Below are 8,378 nucleotides of genomic sequence, written 5' to 3'. Positions count from 1 at the left end.
TCAAGAAGCAGAACATTACTCCAGCAGCCCCTTCATGCCCTTTCTAGTCATTATCCCTCTTATTTATAACACAATAGTCTTCCCTATTTTTGAACTTTATATAAATGGAATCATATAGAATATATTTTCTTTTGTATCTGTCTTCTTTCACTCCACATTATGTTTGTAAGATTCTTAAAAGCGTTTTTTTTAAATAAACTGAGAAAAAAAAGAAAAAAAAGAGAAAAAAAAGAAAAAAAACTGAGTAATATAGCAGTATCTAAGATTTTAATCAATGTATATGAGATGTTTTCCATATCACCAGTTCAGAAAGAAGGCAGCTATTATGACACGTGTGAAATTCTCTTCTAGTGGATGCCTGCTCAGCATTCTTTCCTGTCATTCCTAACGGAGCCCACATTTTTGAGTGCCCCCTCCACCTGTGCAACCCATATAATTCATGATGGGGTAAACCTGATTGGTAATATTACTCCCCCTTACCAGTGACTGGCTGAGGAATGGAGTCCTTAAATTGACCAGTGAGACCTGAAGGGAGGTTTGCTGGGGCTCCTGGAAAGTGTTTTGCCCAGTCTCAGGGCCCAGGAATGCTTGCAGAAGTGATCCTCTTAACTCTTTTTCTGGATCTTGACATGTGTGAGTGTGAGGCTCAGACCTCTAAGGCTATCCCATCACCATCCATGAGGATGAAGTCAATACTAAGAGGAAGACAGGGCCAAGAATCACAAGGAAAAGGGGCTGTCTATTGGATTAAATTGTCTTCAAACCTATCCTACCTCAAAGTTTACAGTTATGCCACTCAGCGAATCTCATTATTTGAGATTCAGTTTGAGATTTTTTTTCTTGTTGGTTCATTTTTGTTTATTTGCTTTAATACTTAAAATCAAAGGCATTTTAACCAACATATCTGCTTCTAAGTACTTGGATGCCTTGAAGGCATTGAACTGAATGGAGGGCTACGTGAAGCCTCAGCCTTGGGAATGAGATACGAGTCAGGCAGCAAGGGATGGAGTGACATGGGATAAAGGGCTGCAATTATGGCATGGGGCCGAGATTGAAATCTCTTGCAAATGAGCTATTCTGGCACTGGCCACAGTACATTGGGCAAAGGCTTTGTTGGAACATTGTTGTAGACTTGAAAGATGTAACCTCAGAATAGTAACATTCTGAGTGGTGGGGGATGAAGGCAGCTGCTTGTGCCTACAAGTAAAGAGGCTTTTCCTTTTCCCCTTCCTATGAAGGATGTGATGGTCAGAACAACAGTATTGTAATCTTAGGTGACCTCCAAAGGAATTTCTTTGGAGGACAGGGATTGTGCCAGCTTTGAAGGACAGCTTTGTGCCAGACTTGGTGTTAGTACATGTCCAAGATGACAAAGATCCTCAAGTAATGAACATGAAGTGTGGTATAAGGATAGGCCCCTTGGCTGATGGAGCAGATTTTCCGGTTCCCCCTCCCCACTCCACAAGATAAGAATAATTAATATTGTCCACTGGGACTGAGAAAGCACATCTGGGGCAATTGGAGTTACCATGGAGAGAGGACTCTCCAATGGGAAGGACATTCTCCAAGATAGCACTTCAGAGTGATTTGAACTGAAAATTAAAGGGAAAATAGTTCTTTCTTCCACCAGAGCTAGGGAGGAGGGATAGATTAGCTATGTTTCTATGGAGATTATCAGGGAGGCTTTGTCAATAAGGCAGCATCTGATCTGACCTGTGAAGGAAAGATGGTATTTATACTTGAAGTGATGGGGAGGGTGTTTCAGTTAAAGAGAACTACAAGTGCAGAGGCATAAGGGCAGTAAGGGAAGAGCAGATATAGGAATGAAGGAGTAAATCAGTTCAACTTTCCTGGGGTGATGGAGAACAACGAAAGAATTTTAAACATCAGTGATAAGATTGAAGTTGGCTTCCAAATGATTAAAATTAAAATGTACTGGAATCAGGAAAGACAGGAAATAGGAAGCTCAAATTAAAGCCAAAAGCCATAGAACAGAAGAAAGGAGGTAAATCAGGGTCATGGTGACAGACTGTAAAGAAATAAAAAAAACTTAGAAAGGAGAGTTTGACAGGAATTTGATTGGGCGTGAGGATGGCATGATTAAGAGGAACTGGATCATTGTCATACAACCTGGTCCCAAAGCTTCATAATTTTTTCACACTATGTTACATTTTCCACATAATCGTCTTGCTAGTGAAATGATTCCCAATTTTCAGGCTATTTTAGGAGTCTATTTGTAGCAAAATGAAACAAACAAAAAACAAAGTGGGGAAGCGGTACATGTGAAAAGGATTTGCCTGAAACAGACTTCTTTATCTCATGGGGTTAACAGTAGCACTGCTTTTGACCAAGCCAAATTGTGCATTCCAATGATGGTAATGGGAAGAGAAGAGTGTTTGGAGCTCTTTGCACCTTCTCTGTGCTCCCAGCTCACTATCAGAACCTACCAGAACTGAGTCAGAGCCAAGAAATTGAGAAAGTATTTTTTTACAGTTTTTCAGAATTTGATTTATTGGCTAGAGTGCATTCATTTCTAAGTAGGAAAACCCAGCTTGGAAATTGACTCCAAAACATAATTCTCTTTATTAGTAAAGAGGAGGAACTGTGGGTGTGCTTCTTAAGGAACAGATGCCAAAAAGCTTTCTTGATGATAATAGAAGTAACCATATCTTTCAAAGGAGTGTTCTTAAGACAATTACTTAAATGTCTTCTCTTCCTGAGGCAAAACCATAAACTTTTAATCTCTCTATTGTCATGATCATATTAGTTGCTCCATAAAAATCTATAAAATAAATATCAGGAAGAGGTTGTAGCAAACAGAGAAGACCTACGATGGGAAAAATTCTCAGCAGTGATGCAATTTTAAAGCTACAGTGCCGGGAGACTGTTTCATGCTCAGGTGATTGAAAAATAAATAGATCTTCAGAGAGAAAAATAAAGAGGGGAAGGCATTTACTCCTAAAAGCTATTCAGTTCACTCATTTAATATTAGACTCAGGAGTCGGGACTAAGTTTATTCATTCATTTATTTCTCTATTTTAATGTTTTTTAGTTGGGACTAAATGGCCATTCTGGAGATTCTAAACAGATTTTAAATTACTCATCCCCTTCAATTATGTTGGATTCAAGAATATCATGGGGACTTACAAAGGATCCTCAAGGCCCATCACTTCATTGGAAGAAGCTAGAACTCACATTGACTACTCAATCATGATTTTGGCTGTTTAACAGACAGACTCTTCTCCCAGATTTATATTGCTTTGTGTCATCTAAACTAGAGGTCCGATTTTTATAGCACATGATAGTTAGAATGACTAGCTAATCCTCAAAGGGCAATCTTGAATATCTGAGTTATATTGTACTTTATAGCAAATCATGCATAGCACCAGGAAAGGAAAAGTAGTACTTAATGCAGAGCAATTAGCAACATGCAATAAAAATGAAAAGCATTAAGAAGTAATGAGATAGTGTGCCCCAAATCATCCTACAATGCCATCATTTGCTGGGAGTTTTCCAAAAGGAAACAGAAATTTAAGGATTTTATTTTAATTGCACAAAAAGGGAGAAAAATGCTCAACTGCCATAAGAACATGTGGGAGGTAGATGAATTTTGAACCAAAAGATGAAGGTAATATGATTCTGGAAATTTAATGTCTCCATTGTGATTTAAAATGTTGTAGCTTATAGTAAGCATCTTGTCAAAAGCAAAAAATGAATATAAAGCCTGGCTAATTATCATTAATCTAAATTTTAAGATATGAGTTAGGAAAAAAGGCATAAACTAGCTAAAATTCTTTCAAGCCACTTACTCTTTAAATGCATCAAGATGTTCTTAGAAATAACTTTATTATTAGAAGAGTAGCAAAGTATTAGTATCCCGAGTCTCACATAAAAATCAATACTAAAAGCTCTTATCTATATAGAATAATCCTTTCATGACTTGTTCCCTTTGTCATCATTCACAAATTTACAGAATTGGATATAACCTGAATTCCCTTCTTCTCCCTCCCTCTCTTCTTTTCTTCCATTCTTTTGAGTGGAAAGGATAATGTATGTAGCCAGAAGCTATCATTTCCAAAACAAAGGAAATTAGCTGAGGATTTTTATGGACTTGCTAGCTATATCAATTAGCTATCGTTGCATAACAAATGACCTCGAAATTTAATGGTGTCAAACAACCACTCACTTAGTTCATGATACTGCACATCAAGTAGGCAATTCAGGCTGGTATCACCTGCACCCCTTTACATGTCTGCCTGCACCCATCTGATGACGAGTACCTCTGCTTCCAGGACTTGGCTAGCAACTCTTGGCTTTCCTCCATGTGATTTCTCATTCTCCAGCAGGCTAGCCAGGGTTTGTGTTCAGGGTGAAGGCAAAGATCCAAGAGAGAAAGTGGAAGCATGAAAGCGTTCTTGAGGCCTAGGCTTAAATCTGGCACATGTTTAATTCTTTGGCTTTCTATTAGCCTAAGCAAGTCACAAGACCAGCTCAGATTCAAGATATGGGAAACAGACTTTACCTCTTGATGGGAGGAGATGCAAATTCACATTAAAAAGGCATGAACACAGGGAGGCTATTACTTTGGATCATTGAGTGATTAATTTGCCATACTAGCTACTGTTGTTCTAACACTTTTAAAAAATTATTAGAGAAGTATATTTTTTATTCCTATTTTACTAAGTCTTTTTACTCAGTAGTGAATGCTGAATTTTATCAAATGTTTTTGTTTTGTTTTGTTTTGTTGTTTTGCTGTATGTAGAGATGATCATGGATTGGAAGTTTTTCTCCCTTGAATTAAGATAATATGGTGGATTATCTTAATTGATTTTCTGATACTAAACCTCCTTCATTTCATGTCTAGAAATAATCTCTCCATCTTCAATGAGAGCAGCTTCTGTGACATGTTTCTGACTAGTAGAATATGATGGATGTCATGTCTATGATTAAGTTACATGAGAGTGAGATAGAGAAACCTATTCTCTTCCTGATACACTTTGATGAAGCAAATTGCTGTGTTGGAGAAGCCCACCAAGGAAATGAGAGTGACCTATGGCCAACAGCACTCCAAGAGCCTTTGAAAAACTGAAGCTCTGCCAACAACAGCTCCTTCCCCAGTCAAGTCTTCAGATAAGACCTCAGCCCTGGCCATCCTTACTTGCAGTCTTGTAAGAGACTCAGAAGCAAAGAACCCTGCTAAATCATGCCTGGATCTCTGACTTAGGGAAACTATAAGATAATAAATGTATATTGCTTTAGGCCTCTAAACTTGTGGTAATATATTAACCAGTAATAGAAAACTAATTCATTTTGAGTAATAGTTTCTTAGGGTGAGAAGGACCTTTTAAAAATCACACAGTTCTGGGGTACCTGGGTGGCTCAGTCAGTTTAGTCTTCAGCTCAGGTCATGATCCTGGAGTCCCAGAATTGAGCCCCATATTGGAGAAGCAGGGAGCCTGCTTCTTCCTCTCCCTCTGTTCCTTCCCTTGGTCATGCATGCTCTCTCTCACTCTTGCTCACCCTTTCAAATAAATAAAAATACAAATTTAAAAATCTTTAAAATCACACAGTTCAACCTCACATTCTTTTTCTTTTAAATATTTTATTTATTCATTCATTTAAGACAGAGTGCAAGCTGTAGGAGGAGCAGTGATAGAAGGACAAGCACATTCCACACTGAGTACAGAGCCCAATAAGGAGCTCAATTCCATAACCCTGAGATCATGGCCTGAGCTGAAATCTAGAGTGGGACACTCAACTAAATGAGCCACCCAGGTGCCCCTCAAACTTATAGTCTAATGTCAATCTTCTCAAAATGCCTGTCCACCTTATGTTTAAAAGGCTCAGATGACAGATAACTAATATACAAAGTAGTCCATTACATCTTAGGGGATAAGTTAACTGTTTTATTCATAGATCCTGATACTTACCCAGATGTTATATCCATTTCTTCTTTCTCATAATAAACCTTAAATTACTGTAAGACACTTATCCTCTTTACTCCTAATCTTCTACTCTTATTTACACTGTAATGAAACTATGAACATTTTGAGACTGGAAACCAGTCCTGTATATTTTGTATCTCCAGTGACTATAACCATCCCTGGCATCAAAGATATGTTCAACAAATGTTTGTGGAATAAAATTGAGTCATAAATGTTAAATATTCCCAATTCTTCCAAAATCTCTTACATGATACTGTTTTGTGCCCTGTCTTCTCATCTTTGTCCCTTTTCTTACTCAGGTGACCATAAATGACACATGGCATTCTCACTCTATCCTTTCATTATCTTCATTTTCCCCTGTATTTTCCTCCCCTTTGTTTCTCTATATAACATGCAATACTCTGGATAATTTCTTCTAACCTGTATTCCAATTAATTAATGCTTTATTCACCTTTTCAGCTGAATCTAATGTCAAACTCATTCACTGATTTTTCAACTTTTTATCACACTTTTATTTCTAGAAGATCTGTGGGTTTTTCTTTTCCAAGTCTACTTTGCCAGTTTTTATAGTTTTCTATTTCTTGCAGATGAATTAAAGCTTATCTTTTATTTATTTCAACAAAGTCAGCATAGTTCTTTTATTGTTGCCTCTGAAGCCTTGTTGTTTCTGCTGGATCTTAATCAAGTCTAATTTCCTCCTATTTCTGGTTTTCTTTGTGTGTTGGACATTGTATGTGAAAATCATTCATGGAAACAATTTAAGGTCCACAGATGACAGTACTAACCCTGAGAGAGAACTTTTGTTTACTTCTACTAAGCTTCTGGGGTACTTGCACCTTAAACCAAGTTTGTATATTAAGATAGTAATTAAATCACAGGCTTTAATTTTTCTCTGGTTTGCTTATCCTGAATGTGCAGCCTTTTGGGAGAGGGCTCCCAGTTTATGCAAAAGAGAGTCTTCTACTGGATTCTCCACTTCATATCATCTTTCTTATCCAATAAGGCCATCAAAATAAAGTTTCTGATTTAATCACTCACATTGGGAAATCCTTCAAGGCAAAAGCATTTCTATGCCCACTTCTTTTCTGTGCCCACTTGCTTTCCAAAATTCTCATTTTCTCTTCACTTGAGCCTTTTAAAAAAACTGTCTTGTTTCTTTGATGATTTTAAGAGGATGTTTCTTTTAAGTTTTTTGGTTATTTCTAGCAAGAAAACTGCTTCAAATAGCATAGCCCACCATTACACAAGAAATCTCTTCAATTCCTCACTCTGTTATATTGTAGCTGTGTGACTTTGGACAAGTTATTTAACCTCCATGTGCCTTAATTTCCTTGTCTGCAAAATGAGGATAATAATAGCACTTACATTACAGAGTTATATATAAAGAATGCAGTATGCCAGCACATGGTGAGAATTCAGTAAATGGTAACTACTATTAGTATTTATTTTCATATTATTTTATTTATTCCCTTTAGGGAATAAATCATTCTCAAAAATTGTCTTATTTATGTATTTATGTATTATGTATTATGTATTATTATTATTATTATGTATTATTTATTGTTGTTGTTTCTCCTCCCTTAGAATGTAAACCCCACATTTTTGTGTTTAATTAATTAAACACTATTAATTGAACACTGTCATTGTAAATGAGTCAATGAGTTTATTCAGGTTTTTTACTATAAAAACATCAGCCTTGACTCAATCCCATTAACTCACAAATTAAAAATAGATCACTTTTTGTGAACAAATAATCAAAAGCCTATTTTATAGCAAATTCTTTTTTAAAAAATAGTACATTAAAAACTCTTCACTCAAGAAAAATGAAAGAATAATAAGACCAAATTTTACAATTTAATTGCCAAAATCACTTGGATATACACCAAAGTGTTGTATGGGCAAACAAAGTCTCTTTTCAAATCTTAGTTCAAGTATCCTTTAAAATTTACATATGTACTCATTTGTCGAACATCTTGATTTTTCACTATTTATCCTAACTCTAGGGACTCTTTTCTTCCAGGGAGCCATACTCCATTTATAGGAGTTTGAGGGTGTTCAGCATGTAACTTCTTACATTACAAACTTTTGATAAAGCCACTGCATTATCCACTCTATTCCATGCCAGTGAAAGGGCAAGAATGGACTATAAATATGTTTGATTATGTGAGGGCCTCTTTGTGGATGGAAATGCCATTTGGTTTATAATTAGGTAGCTGAAAACTTCGCTGTCATCTCTGTCTTCTTTCAATTCTAAATCTCAGAAGGACATGGATCATATTAGACAGGATACGGAGTTTGTCTTTAAAAATGCTGCTCATCATCTGGCTCATACACAGTCATCTCTGCTCTACTATCTGTGGGGAGAACTGGCCTTGACTTCTTCTGCAGAGACACCAGGAACCCCCACTCAAGACCTTCTCCTCTAGCTTTCTT

At 36.7% G+C, this 8,378-nt stretch overlaps 1 long non-coding RNA gene across 1 annotated transcript; it reads left to right on the top strand.

Annotated features, from left to right (window-relative positions):
- Positions 1 to 367: 367 nt before the first annotated feature.
- LOC144291563 (uncharacterized) lies at positions 368 to 5,268 on the top strand. Its single transcript, XR_013358891.1, has 3 exons — positions 368 to 633; positions 2,768 to 2,899; positions 4,865 to 5,268. It is a non-coding gene; the product is annotated as an uncharacterized LOC144291563 (long non-coding RNA).
- Positions 5,269 to 8,378: the final 3,110 nt, after the last annotated feature.

The sequence above is a fragment of the Canis aureus genome, chromosome 20, assembly GCF_053574225.1.
Source record: "Canis aureus isolate CA01 chromosome 20, VMU_Caureus_v.1.0, whole genome shotgun sequence".
NCBI classification, from domain to species: domain Eukaryota; kingdom Metazoa; phylum Chordata; class Mammalia; order Carnivora; family Canidae; genus Canis; species Canis aureus.
The sequence above is the reverse complement of the archived record's forward strand: the minus strand, read 5'-3'. Positions and strand labels throughout refer to the sequence as shown.